This window comes from Ranitomeya imitator, chromosome 5 (genome assembly GCF_032444005.1).
Source record: "Ranitomeya imitator isolate aRanImi1 chromosome 5, aRanImi1.pri, whole genome shotgun sequence".
NCBI lineage: Eukaryota > Metazoa > Chordata > Amphibia > Anura > Dendrobatidae > Ranitomeya > Ranitomeya imitator.
Window position 1 is genome coordinate 405,818,989 of NC_091286.1, and position 17,642 is coordinate 405,836,630.

Genomic DNA, 17,642 nt, shown 5'->3' on the forward strand with positions numbered 1-17,642 from the left:
TGCTCATGGAGTCGGTTTCTAACCATTTGTGCAGACACATGCACATTTGTGGCCTGCTGGAGGTCAATTTGCATGGCTCTGGCAGTGCTCCTCCTGTTCCTCCTTGCGCAAAGGCTGAGGTAGCGATCCTGCTGCTGAGTTGTTGCCCTCCTACAACCCCCTCCATGTCTCCTGGTGTACTGGCCTGTCTCCTGGTAGCGACTCCAGCCTCTGGACACTACACTGACAGACACAGCAAACCTTCTTGCCACAGCTCGCATTGATGTGCCATCCTGGATGAGCTGCACTACCTGAGCCACTTGTGTGAGAGTCTGTCTCATGCTACCACGAGTGTAAAAGCACAACCATCATTCAAAAGTGATCAAAACATCAGCCAAAAAGCATTGGTACTGAGATGTGGTCTGTTGTCCCCACCTGCAGAACCACTCCTTTATTGAGTGTGGCTTAATAATTGCCAATAATTTCCATCTGTTGTCTATTCTATTTGCATGTGAAATTGATTGTCAAACAGTGTTGCTTCCTAAGTGGACAGTTTGATTTCACAGAAGTTTCATTTACTTGGAGTTATGTTCTGTTAAGTGTTCCCTTTATTTTTTTGAGCAGTGTATATCTATCTATATATATAGATAGATGTATACACATATATATTCTAGCTATTGAACCCGTTCTACGCCCGGGTGGTGAGCATTTATATTGGTATATGGTCTCCATTCTGGTATGTGCTGCTCGATCTTGCTCCCCCATCCTGTCATGTGCTGCTCCATCCTGCGTCCCCATCCTGTCATGTGCTGCTCCCATCTTGCTCCCCCATCCTGTCATGTGCTGCTCCACCCTGCCCCCCCATCCTGTCATGTGCTGTTCCAACCTGCATCCCCATCCTGTCATGTGCTGTTCCATCCTCCTTCCCCATCCTGTCATGTGCTCCCATCCTGCGCCCCGTCTTGTCATGTGCTGCTCCCATCCTGTCATGTGGTGCTCTTATCGTGCGCAACCATTCTGTCATGTGCTGTTCCCATCCTGCGTCCCCATTTTGTCATGTGGTGCACCCATCCTGCGCAACCATTCTGTCATGTTCTGCTCCCATCCTGTGCCCCCATTCTGTTGTAATGTGCTGCACCCATTCTGCCTGTTCCTGTTTCCATTCTGCCATATGTTGCTCCCATCTTTCTCTCTCCGGCTGTGCTGCCCGAGTGCGGCTGTGCTGAGTGCGGTTGTGCTGAGTGCGGCTGTGCTGCCTGAGTGCGGCTGTGCTGCCTGAGTGCGGCTGTGCTGCCTGAGTGCAGCTATACTGAGCGCGGCTGTACTGTCTGAGTGCAGCTATACTGAGCGCGGCTGTACTGCGTGAGTGTGGCTGTACTGTGAGTGTGGCTGTACTGCGTGAGTGTGGCTATACTGCGTGAGTGTGGCTGTACTGCGTGAGTGTGGCTGTACTGTGAGTGTGGCTGTACTGTGTGAGTGTGGCTGAGTGTGGCTGTACTGTGTGAGTGCGGGCGAGTGTGGCTGTACTGTGTGAGTGCGGGCGAGTGTGGCTGTACTGTGTGAGTGCGGGCGAGTGTGGCTGTACTGTGTGAGTGCGGGCGAGTGTGGCTGTACTGTGTGAGTGCGGGCGAGTGTGGCTGTACTGTGTGAGTGCGGGCGAGTGTGGCTGTACTGCGTGAGTGTGGCTGTACTGTGAGTGTGGCTGTACTGCGTGAGTGTGGCTGTACTGTGTGAGTGCGAGCGAGTGTGGCTGTACTGTGTGAGTGCGGGCGAGTGTGGCTGTACTGCGTGAGTGTGGCTGTACTGTGAGTGTGGCTGTACTGTGTGAGTGTGGCTGTACTGTGTGAGTGCGAGCGAGTGTGGCTGTACTGTGTGAGTGCGGGCGAGTGTGGCTGTACTGTGTGAGTGTGGCTGTACTTACTGCCTGAGTGCGGCGCTGGCTATAATGGATACAGCACCCCTGCAGCCAGCACAGCGAGGGCTGACTCCGCCCACTCGCGTCACTGATCACATGCTGGTGACATCATCGAAGGTCCTGGAGCTCCGCTGGGCTCTACATCTACCCTGACCGGAGCTGCAGAGCACAGAGCCCCCATGACCGCTATATTATGGGGGATACACGGGTGTGTGGAGCCCCCATGGCCGGTATATTGGGGGGGATAAGTAAGTTCGGCTGCGTCACTCTTGTCCAAACTGCGCAGGCGCGGTGCGTCGAACTTACGCAGTCTATAAAGGCTTCGGACAGAGTGACGCTCCCACCGTTATATTATAGATATTGAACATATTACCGGAGATGCGTACTAATGTCGCAAGCCTCCAGTGCCTGCACACTGTGTCGCTGGAGTCAGACCATGTGCATACCGCACTACGATGCCATTTTTTTGGAGAGTAAGGGGCGGTGCTGTCTGATGTGATCAGGGCCATCTCCACGATGTCGGCTCTGTGGTAGCGGTTTCACCGGTGGTGATTAGGAGACCGGTGTGTGCTGCACTGCCGGTGAGACACCAGGACTGTGTGTACAGCACGTCCCGGCCGCCAGTCACCTTTCAGACCGGACTTTATTAATCAATTTTAAAATAATAATGGTGGGTGCTCCTCATGTTGAGTGAGCAAGGGGAAAACAAGCAACGCTTTTCAATCGCAATGAGGATATTTATCAAAGCTGCATCCCATGAGCTAGCATGGACATTTAAGATATGCACCCACCAATCCTAAAATCACATTGTAATTAAAATGCAATAACGGGCAATCAACAGATTGTATGTGCACCAAGATGGAATCATTAAAAACGTCAGATCAGCACGCAGAATATAACCCTCTCACAACCCGAGATCATGAGAAATGGAGACACTATGGTATCAGAAAAAGGCACAATTTTTTTTTAACAAACTCTGGATTTTTTTTCACCACTTAAATAAAAAAGAACCTATATATGTTTGGTGTCTGTTTAGTGTCTATGAACTCGTAATAACCTGGAGAATCATAATGGCAGGTCAGTTTTAGCATTTGGTGAACAAAATAATAAAAAAAACGTGGTGGAATTGCACTTTTTTTGCAATTTCACAGCACTTACATAGTAACATAGTAACATAGTAACATAGTTAGTAAGGCCGAAAAAAGACATTTGTCCATCCAGTTCAGCCTATATTCCATCATAATAAATCCCCAGATCTACGTCCTTCTACAGAACCTAATAATTGTATGATACAATATTGTTCTGCTCCAGGAAGACATCCAGGCCTCTCTTGAACCCCTCGACTGAGTTCGCCATCACCACCTCCTCAGGCAAGCAATTCCAGATTCTCACTGCCCTAACAGTAAAGAATCCTCTTCTATGTTGGTGGAAAAACCTTCTCTCCTCCAGACGCAAAGAATGCCCCCTTGTGCCCGTCACCTTCCTTGGTATAAACAGATCCTCAGCGAGATATTTGTATTGTCCCCTTATATACTTATACATGGTTATTAGATCGCCCCTCAGTCGTCTTTTTTCTAGACTAAATAATCCTAATTTCGCTAATCTATCTGGGTATTGTAGTTCTCCCATCCCCTTTATTAATTTTGTTGCCCTCCTTTGTACTCTCTCTAGTTCCATTATATCCTTCCTGAGCACCGGTGCCCAAAACTGGACACAGTACTCCATGTGCGGTCTAACTAGGGATTTGTACAGAGGCAGTATAATGCTCTCATCATGTGTATCCAGACCTCTTTTAATGCACCCCATGATCCTGTTTGCCTTGGCAGCTGCTGCCTGGCACTGGCTGCTCCAGGTAAGTTTATCATTAACTAGGATCCCCAAGTCCTTCTCCCTGTCAGATTTACCCAGTGGTTTCCCGTTCAGTGTGTAATGGTGATATTGATTCCCTCTTCCCATGTGTATAACCTTACATTTATCATTGTTAAATCTCATCTGCCACCTTTCAGCCCAAATTTCCAACTTATCCAGATCCGTCTGTAGCAGAATACTATCTTCTCTTGTATTAACTGCTTTACATAGTTTTGTATCATCTGCAAATATCGATATTTTACTGTGTAAACCTTCTACCAGATCATTAATGAATATGTTGAAGAGAACAGGTCCCAATACTGACCCCTGCGGTACCCCACTGGTCACAGCGACCCAGTTAGAGACTATACCATTTATAACCACCCTCTGCTTTCTATCACTAAGCCAGTTACTAACCCATTTACACACATTTTCCCCCAGACCAAGCATTCTCATTTTGTGTACCAACCTCTTGTGCGGCACGGTATCAAACGCTTTGGAAAAATCGAGATATACCACGTCCAATGACTCACCGTGGTCCAGTCTATAGCTTACCTCTTCATAAAAACTGATTAGATTGGTTTGACAGGAGCGATTTCTCATAAACCCATGCTGATATGGAGTTAAACAGTTATTCTCATTGAGATAATCCAGAATAACATCCCTCAGAAACCCTTCAAATATTTTACCAACAATAGAGGTTAGACTTACTGGCCGATAATTTCCAGGTTCACTTTTAGAGCCCTTTTTGAATATTGGCACCACATTTGCTATGCGCCAATCCTGCGGAACAGACCCTGTCTCTATAGAGTCCCTAAAAATAAGAAATAATGGTTTATCTATTACATTACTTAGTTCACTTGGAATTTTGTTTCCTCTTTCTTTTGAGTACACAACATGGTAAAACCAATGATGTTCTTCAAAAGTACAACTTGTCCTGCAAAATCAAGCCCTCGCATGGCCATATTGAAGGAAAAATAAAAAAGTTATGGCTCTGGGACGAAACACAGAAACGCAAAAACAAAAATGGCTGCGGCGCAAGAGTTAATGTTGGTTTAAAAACTCAAAAAAGAGTCAAAAAAGTTAGAGAAGACCTCCAAGTGTTATGCACACATTTTCCAGTCAATATTTCACCAACATTCATCAAGGCTGGCAAAAGATTTGCTTATCTCATATTCAAATTCTCTCTTCAGAGAGGAAGAGGACTAGAACTCTAGTGCCACCTATAGGAAGTAGCAATCCTAGAAGTCAATGTCGGCCCTTTAAAGAGCTTTGTCACATGACTTAGGACTAGAATCTAAATTTGCAGACACTGTGTTCCGGGTACTGCCCCTAATCAGTGCAAGGTGTGAGATCTGGATTGGCTTTGTGAGAGGTGTCTGACCGGGATCCAAGGGGTATCGTTTCTCCTTGCAGAGAGTGACATCTCAAGCATGCCGATATGAGGAGACCATTGGAACCAGGTCAGACGCCTCTCACACTTTGCATTGACGAGGGGCAATACCCCGAAACACAGTGCCTGCAAATTGAGATTCTGGTTTTGGCTTTTATCCTAAATCATGTAACAAGGTTCATTAAAGGGTCAACATTAACTTCTAGGATTGCTAATTCCTATAGGTGGCACTAGAGTTCTAGTCATCTTCCTCTCTGAAGAGACAATTTGCATACTTCCCAGAGGAGCATTGCAGCATGAAAGTCTCCTCATTTCGGCATGCTTGGCATGTCACTCTTCGCAAGGAGAAAGGATACCTCATCTCATATGCAATGATTCCTTATACCTTAGTGCACACGCTGTATAATTCAGGAGCAGTACGATGCTCTTTCTTCCTTGTGTTAGGAGTTGCTGAAAAGTTTTTTTTTCTTTAAATGTAATATTGACTGATATTATACTGAAATGATTCCTAGTGAATAGACCATGTTGGCAATGTGGCCCATTATTCTATTCAGGGGTTGTCCACCTGTCACCTCCAGCGATTCCGCTTAGTAAGTGTGTTGCAACTGCAAGAGTTGGTAAGAATCAGTGTGGGGCCGGTCACTTTCCTCTTGCAGCTGCATTTAATAAATCTGCCACATTTTTAGACCATCTTGTCCAGATTTACATCACCTAGTTAGTTATTGGCTTATTTTGTGCCAGAATTGTGAGCTACACATTTGGTGAAATTTCTGGAACAGAATGTTAGACCCCTCCCCCTTATATAAACCACACCCCTTATGAGACAAGGCGCAGAAAAGGTTTAAAACACATGAAGCAAATCATGAAATACAGATTATGCTGCACATAACTACAGAATTCTGTCACATTTCGCTGATAAATCTCTCCCAGTGGCTTGTGATCAATATTTAGATTTGTAGTGAACATAAAACCACAATCTTAGGACCATTAATTACATTATAGACACAAGGAAGGAAGGGGAATATGGAAAGTCAACTCACAACGTCCAGGTGCATCTTATAGGATAGAGGCAGTTTTCATGGGGCCATCCCAGTCTCGGACATGATCATCAGATGCAAGAAAGAAGAAAGTGATCTCCAGCGACAAAATATCAAGGTGAAAAATGTCATATATAAAAGTAGCTTTTATTATTCCAAACATAAGACAAATGTGCTGGCAACCTTTAGAAAGTCATGTAAAATAGACCAACGCATTTCAGATTGGAGCCTTATTCATGGTGTGTGGCTCCTAAATGGTGTGTGGCTCCATGATTAGGCTCCTACCTGAAACGCGTTGGTCTATTTTACATGGGTTTCTAAGGGTGGTTAGCACATTTGTCTTATTATGTTAAAAGCTTAATATACAATTTTTAAAAGCTAGTTTTATAAACAGATCTTGCAAAAATTAAGAGACCACTGCACAGTTTTATAAAAATCAGCTTCTCTGCATGTCTGACAGCCATCCCATTCCAGTGTCAGTTGAATTCCAACCAGAGTACACCTCAAATAAGATGACTGTCATTCCGGTCAGGGGAGAGCCATTTTTACCCCCTGCCAGTCTGTAGCTTTGTTGTCCCCAATGTCTGCTGCTTGACCTTGTTGTAATGGACTGCCGTCTGAGAAATTTTAAGGATAGAGGCAACATGACGCTCACTGTGTCCATCTGCTAGAAAAGCCAGAATTGAGCCCTTCTTTTCCTCACTCAAGACTTTTCTTTTCAACTCCTTCGTCATGGTTCAAAGTCATTTTTTCACTCCTATTACTTTTGGGATATTACTAGAACTTGTTATGCCATCCAGTTTGTCCTATTGCAATGGGATTGTGCACACCACAGCAGTGTGTTTTCAATAAGATTTGGTTCAGGTGATCACCTAATCAGAAGCACATTAAGTAGAATGCATGTCACTCAGCAACCGCAGGATGACATCAAGTGATCTGCAAAAGGAATGTCAAATGGCAGCTGGGGTGAAGTGCACGGCAAGAACAGTTCGTAACAGGCTCCTAGAGGCAGGGCTCAAGTCACTTAAAGCTAGAATAAAGTCTTTTATCAATGTGAAGCAAAGGAGAGCCAGGTTGAAGGTTGCCAAAAACCATAAGGATTGGACCATAGAGGACTAGAGTAAGGTAATCTTCTCTGATGTCTAATTTTAAGCTTTGCCCAACATCTGGTCATCTAATGGTTAGATAGAAACCTGGAGAGGCGTACAAGCCACAGTGTCTTGCACCCACTGTAAAATTTGGTGAAGGATCGGTGATGATCTGGGGATGCTTCAGCAAGGCTGGAATTGGGCAGGTTAATCTTTGCGAAGGACGTATGAATTAAGCCATATACAAGGTTATCCTGGAAAAACAGTTGATTCCTTCTGCTCAGGCAATGTTCCCCAACTCTGAAGACAATGCACCATGCCACACAGCTAGGTCAATAAAGGTGTGGATGAAGGACCACCACATCAAATCCCTGTCATGTGTAGCCCAATCTCCAGACCTGAACATCATTGAAAACCTCTGGAATGTAATCAAGAGGAAGATGGATAGTCACAAGCCATCAAACAAAGAAGAACTGCTTCCATTTATTTCCAGAAGTGGCATAAGGTCACCCAGAAACAGTGTGAAAGACTGGTGGAAAGCATGCCAAGACGCATGAAAGCTGTGATTGAAAATCATGGTTATTCCACAAAATATTTATTTCTGAACTTTTCTTGAGTTAAAACATTAGTATTGTTGTTTCTAAATGATTATGAACTTGTTTTCTTTCCATTATTTGAGGTCTGAAAGCACTGTAATTTTTTTAATTTTGATCATTTCTCCTTTTCAGAAAAAAAAATACTAAATGTATTGCCTGGAACTTCAGAGACATGTTGTCAGTAGTTTATAGACTAAAAGAACAATTTACATTTTACTTAAAAATATACAGTACCTATAAAGAGAAAAATCAGACAAATTGAAAATTTTGCAGTGGTCTCTTAATTTTTTCCAGAGCGGTACATTTTTCACCTTGATATTTTGTCGCTAGAGTCACTTTCTTCCTTTTTGCATTATTTACATTATCAGCCTTCTTCATACACATTCAGTTTTCAGCACAAGTTATTGTACCCCCAAATATCTCTGCAGATCCTCTAAATGAATCTATGTAAATTATGAAGAGATATATTTGCCCCCCACATTATCTGAACAGAGCCACGTAATATCCAGTATTTGATTAACTTTATAGTAAAACTAGATGGCAGCCCGATTCTAAAGAATCGGGAGTCTAGAATCCATATATACTTTATTTATTCAAATGTAAGAATAATACAATTAATAAATAATAGTAAGAAAGAACAAAAATAATAGGCAGTATATGGAGAAAACACCAAACAAAAGTTCAAAATTGGTGTGAAAATGTCACTGAACCACTTCACAACTAAATATATATAGTTTTGGTAAATGGTATTATCATTTTTTTGACGAAATTCGGCAGGAGCTTGAAGAGCAACGTCACTGGGCCCGCCTCCACGCAGTAGAAACTTGCTGTGAGGTAAAAATTCAAAAATCACACCAAAATGGCGGGCGGAGTGTGTCACAGTACGGCACGTTTCTGATTGGTCGCTTGCAGCAGGCGGCAACGAATCAGACACTGGACACTGTTGACGTCACTTATCTCCGGACATTAGCTCCGGACATTAGCTCCGGACAAAGCCACGGAAGTAGTATTCTAGGCAATTATATATTAGATTATATATTAGATGTACTATAGCACTATAACAGTGTCCTGTCCCTTTAAATCTTCAGATGCTTCTGTCACCATGGTAACTGCAGTCATCAACAACCAGTAGGATTGCTCAGTTTGAATTTGAAAAAAAAAAAAGTCAGTTTGTTACATCTCATCCGAGTGTGAAGACAGACACCTGCAGTCAGTGCGAGATTCCAGGTAGATAATGCACCGGACGGACCCCACATCCATCACAGACACTCACAGACCACAACTGACACTTTCTGATAAATCTGATCATTACCAAGTTATTATTTCCTCCAACACATGATGTGGTGAGATATCAGTGGGTGAGGCCGGTACTCGTGACATCTCCCATCTGGATCGATTCAGAGACAAGATCCCGATATTTACCCTCCGCTCTGCTCCTCCATGGGGAATGTCCCCGGCACACACACATGATGGCCCGCAGTGTAGTATTGCTAGTACTCTGCATGATATCCCGTCCTCCATGTATACCACATGCTAAAGGGGAGGGGTGATCCCATTGGGACAAGTTATCACCTGTCTGCGGGATAAGATCAGAGTCCGATCACTGGGAACCGCACCAATCGCCAGAACAGGGCACTGTTATCTCATTAAACGGCAGCAGCAGTACCTCCCCCGACCACCGGGACTGCCAGAGAGCAACGAGTACAGCTCCTGCAGGTCCCAGAGAGGATGAATGGAGCAGCAGGGGAGCATGTACACCTCCTCTACCTTCTAATGGGGATAAAAGTTCTGGTGATGGCTGGAATTTCCAGTGGACGGACCCCACTGATCTATAAGTCATCACCGGTCCCATTTATAACTTGCTCCAACTGAAAATACCCCTGTAATGAAGCTCACATATGTAACCGCCAATATCCCATATATTTCCCAATGTTGCCCTTCTGGGCACCTGAATTTATGATAAAATAAATATGAATCAATTACCAAAAGCCCTGCTGACTATTCCTGATGTCTTATAGGATTTGGATACATTTTGTCAGAGAAGATGTCAGCGGTCACCATGTGGACCGGGTATTCTGCCAGCGCTGGATCAGGTAGCTTCCATCAGTCTCTGATAACTGACCGCTCTCTACACTGCTGTTGGATGGGTTTCTGGGGCTTTACTTTATAGGGGTTGTCTATCTTTGGGGGCATTTTTGCTCTTACTTAAATGCGTGTATTTTCTGGTAAAAATTTTTTTTGCATTGGAGTTTCATTAAACAATTTCCATTATTTGCTTCCTATTATCTCTGAGCTGTGCCAACTATTGCTGGCGGCAGAATGAACTAACTGAGAATCTATCAGTGAGCTCTTTCTGACAGCCTGAAATGCAAGTTTGTAGCTCTTTTACGCTTATTTCCTGAGTGTCGCTTAGTACATTTCAGTAGTGGCTTCTCTTTCACATCCTCTTTGTACGGTTAGGATTGATCCTAATATCTGGTTGTGTTTTCTTCAGTTTACGTCACACCTGAGGAGCAACTGAGAAGACTGGCGTATTGTATCAAGCTTCTCCCGTCACCCCTCTACAAGAAGGAGGTCAGTGAGAAGACTAAGTTGAGGTAGTTATGTACTCAGATATTCCTAGTCATCCTTCTAACTTCATCTCTGCTCTTCCTAGCGCCTCATGCCAACCAACCCAGAAGCCCAGAGAAGGTTTGCTGTAAGGGATGAAGAACAGCCCGCTCCACCCATAAGTATCCCAGCCAGGGAGAAAAGGAAGAGGGAAGAAGAAGTGACGCTGAGAGAAATGCTGGCCTACCTGGACGAGGAGGAGGACGAGAAAGAAGAGAAGGAAGAAGATGAGATGGCGGCAAAGATCAAACTGGACATTAGGCTCCCGAGAAGCAGCACACGAAGAAGCAGGACCAGGCCCCACAACGTCCACCACCAAGTCAGCCAAGCCTCTCCCATGACATGGAAGAACATCATGTGGACCATCCTGCTCGGACCCCTCTGCCGATACGTTGGCATTATCGGCCCGTAAGTATAAAAAAAACACTAGAAATAATAATGGCAGAATAATAGTAATATAGGGACAAGATATCAGCATTAGACTAACAAGAGTAATTAGATTAGTGATAATAAGAAAGTCATAAAATAGTAATAAATTAACAGTAGTAATAGTAGTAGGTGGAATAGCAGTGTGATCCAGGGTTCTAGGACTGATCGCCTTTTCTCGGGGTCAAGAAGGAATTTTTCCCCTTGTGACACAAATTGTCTGAATGTGTCCTGGGGTTTTTGCCTTCTTCTGGATCAACAGTGTAAGAATAAGGTAGTATTAATGATAATGGAAAAGTTAGAATATTGCAATCATAAAATAGCAGTATTAATAATAGCAAGAATATAAAATAATTATATCTATAAAAAGACAAGAACCTAAAATTACAATAATTATAGTCATAGCTCAATCAGTGCTGTAATGTGAAATAGTTATAGAAAAGTTAGAATAGTACAGTAATAAGATAGCAGGACGTAAATAATAGATATAAAATCTATAAAAAGAACAAACCCCTATACATTATAATAATAACTATAGTAGTAGTAGAATTAGCACTCTAATATTAGTTAGATCCCTAGTAATAACATAATTAGGTTTGATCCAGGGTTCTAGGACTGATCGCCTTTTCCCGGGGTCGAGAAGGAATTTTCCCTCAGTGACACAAATTGGCTGAATGTGTCTTGGGGTTTTTGCCTTCTTCTGGATCAAAAGCTTTAGACATAGGGACCTTAGTAATATCATTATTAGAGTCACAAGAGTAATAAAAATGATAAAACTAATAAATCAAAAAGTAAATGATAAAAGGTACATTTTTAAAAAATAATAAAAAGTGTAGTAATAATAATAACAGATTTGTGAGGCAGAGTCCCGATAGTTAATAAGTTAGTGTTAGGTTAGTGTAGGTCCCATCTGAAGAGGTCGCCTTGTCGTTGGCAGATGGGCTCGCACAATTTGCTCAAAATGTGCGCTAAGAACCTCTCTTTTATATCTATAGAAGATATGCAGTAATACCATTCAGGAGATGTACATGTACACAGCAATTTTGTGAATAACACTTCTGCAGAATCACAGCAGCAGGTATACCGGTATAGGGAGGTCACATCTAGTGATAGTGCTACAGTGATATTACAACTGGGCCTTAAAGGGAATCCGTCAACAAGATTTTGCTATGCAATCTGACAGCACCATGATGTAGGGACAGAAATTCTGATTCCAGCAATGTATCACTTAGTTTTCTGGGTGCAGCAGGTGGGATAGAATCACAGTTTTCTCTTCAGCAGATCTAGCAGAGCTCAGATGTTGAGTTGTGTATAACCCCGTCCACGCCACTGATGGACTGCTTACTGTGTACACTGTATATTGACAGAAAGCTGTCAATCAGTGCTGGGGACAGTGGTTGGACTAGGAGACACGAGACACCTAGTCCTGTAGTGATAATCTTCTGCTGAGAAAACACTGATTGTATTGAAGCAGCAAAACATAGCCCATTAATTGAAACATCACTGGAATCAGATTATCTTCTCCTACATCATGCTGCTCTCGGATTACATAACAAAGCTTGCTGACAGATTACCTTTAAGGGTAAAACTGCTTATACCAATTACTTATATTGGTTCCCGAGAAACATCTAACATGTACATCGCAGTCAGGTTCCAGTACCCGCTCTATAGTGCACATTTTCACCAGGCTGGTGCTGTCAGGGCACCTACAAGATGTGCGGCAGTCGTACTGGTGTATTATACAACCCGCTTCTGCCCCATCTACCGGCAGTGGAGCTAGCCCTGATCTTGGCAGCTTAACCCCTTTACACCACAGTCAGTGGCAACCACAGCACCTAGGTGGTGTAGCGAGAAGGAGAGGGAGGCGCAATCACAGTGCTGGGGATTTTCTATGGCAGTCGGGGTCCTAATTAAGGTTTATTTTGACACCAGTCAGAGTCATGCGGGGACGAAGTCATCCTGATGAATGTAACCCGCAGAGTTTCCGCACGTTTTTTTCCGCAGCATGTGTACTGCGGATTGCGGTTTCCATAGGTTTACATTGTACTGTAAATGCATGGAAATCTGCTGTGGACCCGTAGCTGTGGATCCGTTGCGGATCCGCAGCAAAATCCGCAACGTGTGCACATAGCCTTAGGCAGTGGAATCCGCACAAAATCCACATAAAAACCGCAGTAAATCTGCAGGAAAAACGCAGTGCCTTTCACCTGCGGATTTCTAAAATCCACTGCGGAAAGTCAGTTCTACGTGTGCACATACCCTTACCCTTTTCTCCCCTTCCGACCTAAGCTTGTATGTTGGTCCCAGTCTTGTTTTTCCTGTAGAGAAGAGGAAGCCCCTTTGCCTTTTCTGCTTTCAGTCCTCTGCGGCTTTTCACCATCACTCAATGTCCACCATTAAATGTAATAAAGGTAATAATTGACCCGTTGTCTGACTTTCATCCCTCCCCGGTCTGAGCAGCGTACAAGATAATAAAAATGTAAGGTGAATATTGAATCCAAAAAAGCAAAAATCAGCTCCTTTACATCAGACACCACATGTGATGTATAGCACCCCAGGAGTCCGGTTGCCACAGTGGCATTGCCTCCCTCACAGGGGGGTGATGACATGCCTGGAAGCAAGGAGGGTTTCCCTGACTAGATAACACTCACATCTAACACCTTTCTTGACTCCAGATCAGAAGGGGGAGCTCTAAATCCGGATTCAGGGGAGCTGCTCTATAAGTTCTGGCCTGGAGGAGGGGTGAGTCAGTCAGTGTCTGGAACAGAGGAGAGAGGAGAGCAGTAAAAGAGAACTTGGGGAGTGGAGCTGCAACCAAGCTCACCCCAGTACTGAGTGCCAGAAAACGGACACCAGAGTCCATGGTTGCATGGGTACTAAAGTCCCAGCAGCTAAATCCGGAGGGCAGGAGACTGCAGGTCTCCTGACCCCATCTAACACCCAGAGGCACAGCAGCATATCAGAGCCCAAAGCCTGGAAAGGACTGAGCAAAGCTTTAGGCAGCAAAGACCTCAGAGGACAGAGCAGCAAGGAGGCCTCAAAACCCATCTGGCTTAGTGAATCTTAAGTTGCTTCCAGGCTCCGCGTACCTCCATTGTCATCTGTAACTAGTGCCCCGGCCTGCACTTCAAACCGTGAGTAAAAGTGTGGGAACTGCACCCTGCTGTGTCCTCTAAATTATTACTGCGTCACCTGCCCTGCATCACAACATCCATCATCACATGTAACACCATCACTGCCCTGGGGCTAAGGTGTACCTGTGGAGAGCTGTAACAACTCTGCTGCATCACCATCAGCCCCAGCGGACTCTTTAGGCTACTTTCACATTTCCATTGTTTTGGAACCGTCACAATGTGTCGTTTTGGAGAAAAAACGCATCCTGTAAAGTTGCCCGCAGGATGTGTTTTTGCACCATAGACTTGCATTAGCGACGCATTGCGATGTATGGCCATACTTTGCATGCGTCGTCCACTGGATGCGTTGGGTTTTGGCGGCCCGTCGTTTGGAAAAAACATTCAAGGGAACGTTTTTTCGTACGTTGCATCCTGCATTTTTAACTGCGCATGCCTGGGCGGAGATCTCTCTCTCCTCCCCGGAACTTTAGAATGGGCAACGGACATCTTGAAATACTGTGTCCGCTGCTCACGTTTATGCATAAACTCACAAACGTACGTCGCGCCGACGCTTTGTGACGGCCCAGTCCCGACGTAATTGTGAAAGTAGCCTTAAGCAGCGTCGGCCATCCCTAGCCGAGTACCACAGGTGGGGTCACAAACAAATCCCCTATAAACTTTATTCCCCTTTCATTTCATTGACACTTTTATTGGATGCCCAGAGCCACGGGGTCACTGCTGCCATGACACATCCCTTTAGGAACCGTCGACCCGGCCTGAGTACCCCACGGCTCTAGCGGGCGCTCCATATATATATATGTATATAAATATATATGTATATAAATATATATATATATATATATATATATATATATATATACCGTATTTTTCGGACTAAAAGACGCACTTTTTCCCCCCCAAAAAAGGGGGGAAAATGGGGGGTGCGTCTAATAGTCGCAATGCAGGCTTACCTAGGTGGCAGAGGTCCGGTGGCAGAGGTGCGGTTGCGGGGGTGTGGCGGCAGAGGAGGCGCAGTAAGCGGGGTCCCTTTCCCCGGTATGGTGATGCAGCAGGCCCGGTATGCAGCAGAGCCGGGTGAATCCTCTTGTTATCGGTGGTGGCGGCCATTTTCCGGAGGCCGCGCGTGCGCAGATGGAGCGCTCTGCTTCCCGGGGCTTCAGGAAAATGGCCGCCGCGATCTCCATCTGCGCACGCGCGGCCTCCCACGGCCATTTTCCTGAAGCCCCGGGAGCAGAGCGCTTCATCTGCACACGCGCGGCCTCAGGAAGATGGCCGCGCCCACCGATAACAAGAGGATTCACCCGGCTCTGCTGCATACCGGGCCTGCTGCATCACCATACCGGGGAAAGGGACCCCGCTTACTGCGCCTCCTCTGCCGCCACACCCCCGCCACCGCACCTCTGCCACCTAGGTAAGCCTGCATGGTACGCCAGGGACCCCTCTCACGCCATACCTCTCACTGCACCTCCTGATCCCAGCACCTCCTGATCCCAGCACCTCCTGATCCCAGCACCTCCTGATCCCAGCACCTCCTGATCCCAGCACCTTCTCATCCCAGCACCTCCTCATCCCAGCATCACCCCACCTCTGCCGACACCTTGCCTCCTGTGACCCTGCTCTGCCACCGCCATAAGATACTGTAAATTCGGACAATAAGACGGACCCCCATGTTATAAAAAATCTTTTTTTCTGCAATTTTCACCCCAAATTTGGGGTGCGTCTTATGGTCCGGTGCGTCTTATAGTCCGAAAAATACGGTATATATATGTATATATATAAATCTCCATGCAATGTAGTGTAAGGGTACCGTCACACAGTGGCATTTTGATCGCTACGACGGCACGATCCGTGACGCTCCAGCATCGTAACAATATCGCTCCAGCGTCGTAGACTACTGTCACACTTTGCAATGTACGACGCTGGAGCGATAATTTCATGACGTATGTGCGATGTAGAAGCCGTAGATTACTATGCGCACATCATATACAATATCGTGCACACCTTTGTTACACCGTGCGATGATGCCGCCACAGCGGGACAGTAGACGACGGAAGAAAGTTTCAAACAATCTGCTACGATGTACGATTCTCAGCGGGGTCCCTGATCGCAGGAGCGTGTCAGACACAGCGAGATCGCTGGAACGTAACGGATATATCGCTGGAACGTCACAAATCGTGCCGTCGTAGCTATCAAAATGCCACTGTGTGACGGTACCCTTAGTGTATTAATACACTCACCTACCGCTGCTTTTTCCAGTGAGTGTCCAGCCCATTCTGCTACTCTTCTCAGTGACGTCACCACTATTGCGACTAGCCGGCCCTCTCTATAATCTATGCAAGAGTCGGGAGTCTCTCTTACAATAGAAGCCCATGGGGCCTAGCTCTGCTGCTCCATAGACTTACACTGTATGGGCTCATTCCTACTTTCGATTAAATAGGATGAATGCAATACGATTAACAATCAGATTACATTCGGACCAATTTAATCCTATAGTTCTATTCTCATTTCCCTTTTTTCTTGCTCCGATTGGATCGCAATCGGACACGATAAAAAAATCGCTGCATGCTGAATTCGGATCGCACGCACACATATACAGTCATGGCCAAAAGTATTAACACCCCTGCAATTCTGTCAGATAATACTCAGTTTCTTCCTGAAAATGATTGCAAACACAAATTCTTTGTTATTATTATACTCATTTAATTTGTCTTAAAGGGACACTGTCACCTGAATTTGGAGGGAACAATCTTCAGCCATGGAGGCGGGGTTTTTGGGTGTTTGATTCACCCTTTCCTTACCCGCTGGCTGCATGCTGGCTGCAATATTGGATTGAAGTTCATTCTCTGTCCTCCATAGTACACGCCTGCGCAGCCAGCATGCAGCCAGCGGGTAAGGAAAGGGTGAATCAATCACCCAAAAACCCCGCCTCCATGGCTGAAGATTGTTCCCTCCAAATTCAGGTGACAGTGTCCCTTTAAACGAAAAAAACACAAAAAGAATTGTCCTAAAGCCAAATTGGATATAATTCCACACCAAACATAAAAAAGGGGGTGGACAAAAGTATTGGCACTGTTCGAAAAATTATGTGATGCTTCTCTAACTTGTGTAATTCACAGCACCTGTAAGTTACCTGTGGCACCTAACAGGTGTTGGCAATAACTAAATCACACTTGCAGCCAGTTGACATGGATTAAAGTTGACTTAACCTCTGTCCTGTGTCCTTGTGTGTACCACATTGAGCATGGAGAAAAGAAAGAAGACCAAAGAACTGTCTGAGGACTTGAGAAACCAAATCGTGAGGAAGCATGAGCAATCTCAAGGCTACAAGTCCATCTCCAAAGACCTGAATGTTCCTGTGTCTACCGTGCGCAGTGTCATCAAGAAGTTTAAAGCCCATGGTACTGTGGCTAAACTCCCTAGATGTGGACGGAAAAGAAAAATTGACAAGAGATTTCAACGCAAGATTGTGCGTATGTTGGATAAAGAACCTCGACTAACATCCAAACAAGTTCAAGCTGCCCTGCAGTCCGAGGGTACAACAGTGTCAACCCGTACTATCCATAGGCATCTGAATGAAATGGGACTGTATGGTAGGAGACCCAGGAAGACCCCACTT

The 17,642-nt window shown here is 45.0% G+C and overlaps 1 long non-coding RNA gene across 1 annotated transcript in view; it reads left to right on the plus strand.

Moving 5' to 3' along the window:
- Positions 1-10,430, plus strand: part of LOC138680774 (uncharacterized) — a 38,271-nt gene extending 27,841 nt beyond the window's left edge. Inside the window, exons 2-4 of the long non-coding RNA XR_011321766.1 lie at positions 8,945-9,083; positions 9,875-9,949; positions 10,351-10,430. This is a non-coding gene — a long non-coding RNA (uncharacterized lncRNA). The remainder of the gene's footprint in view (positions 1-8,944; positions 9,084-9,874; positions 9,950-10,350) is intronic.
- The last annotated feature ends 7,212 nt before the right edge of the window (positions 10,431-17,642 follow it).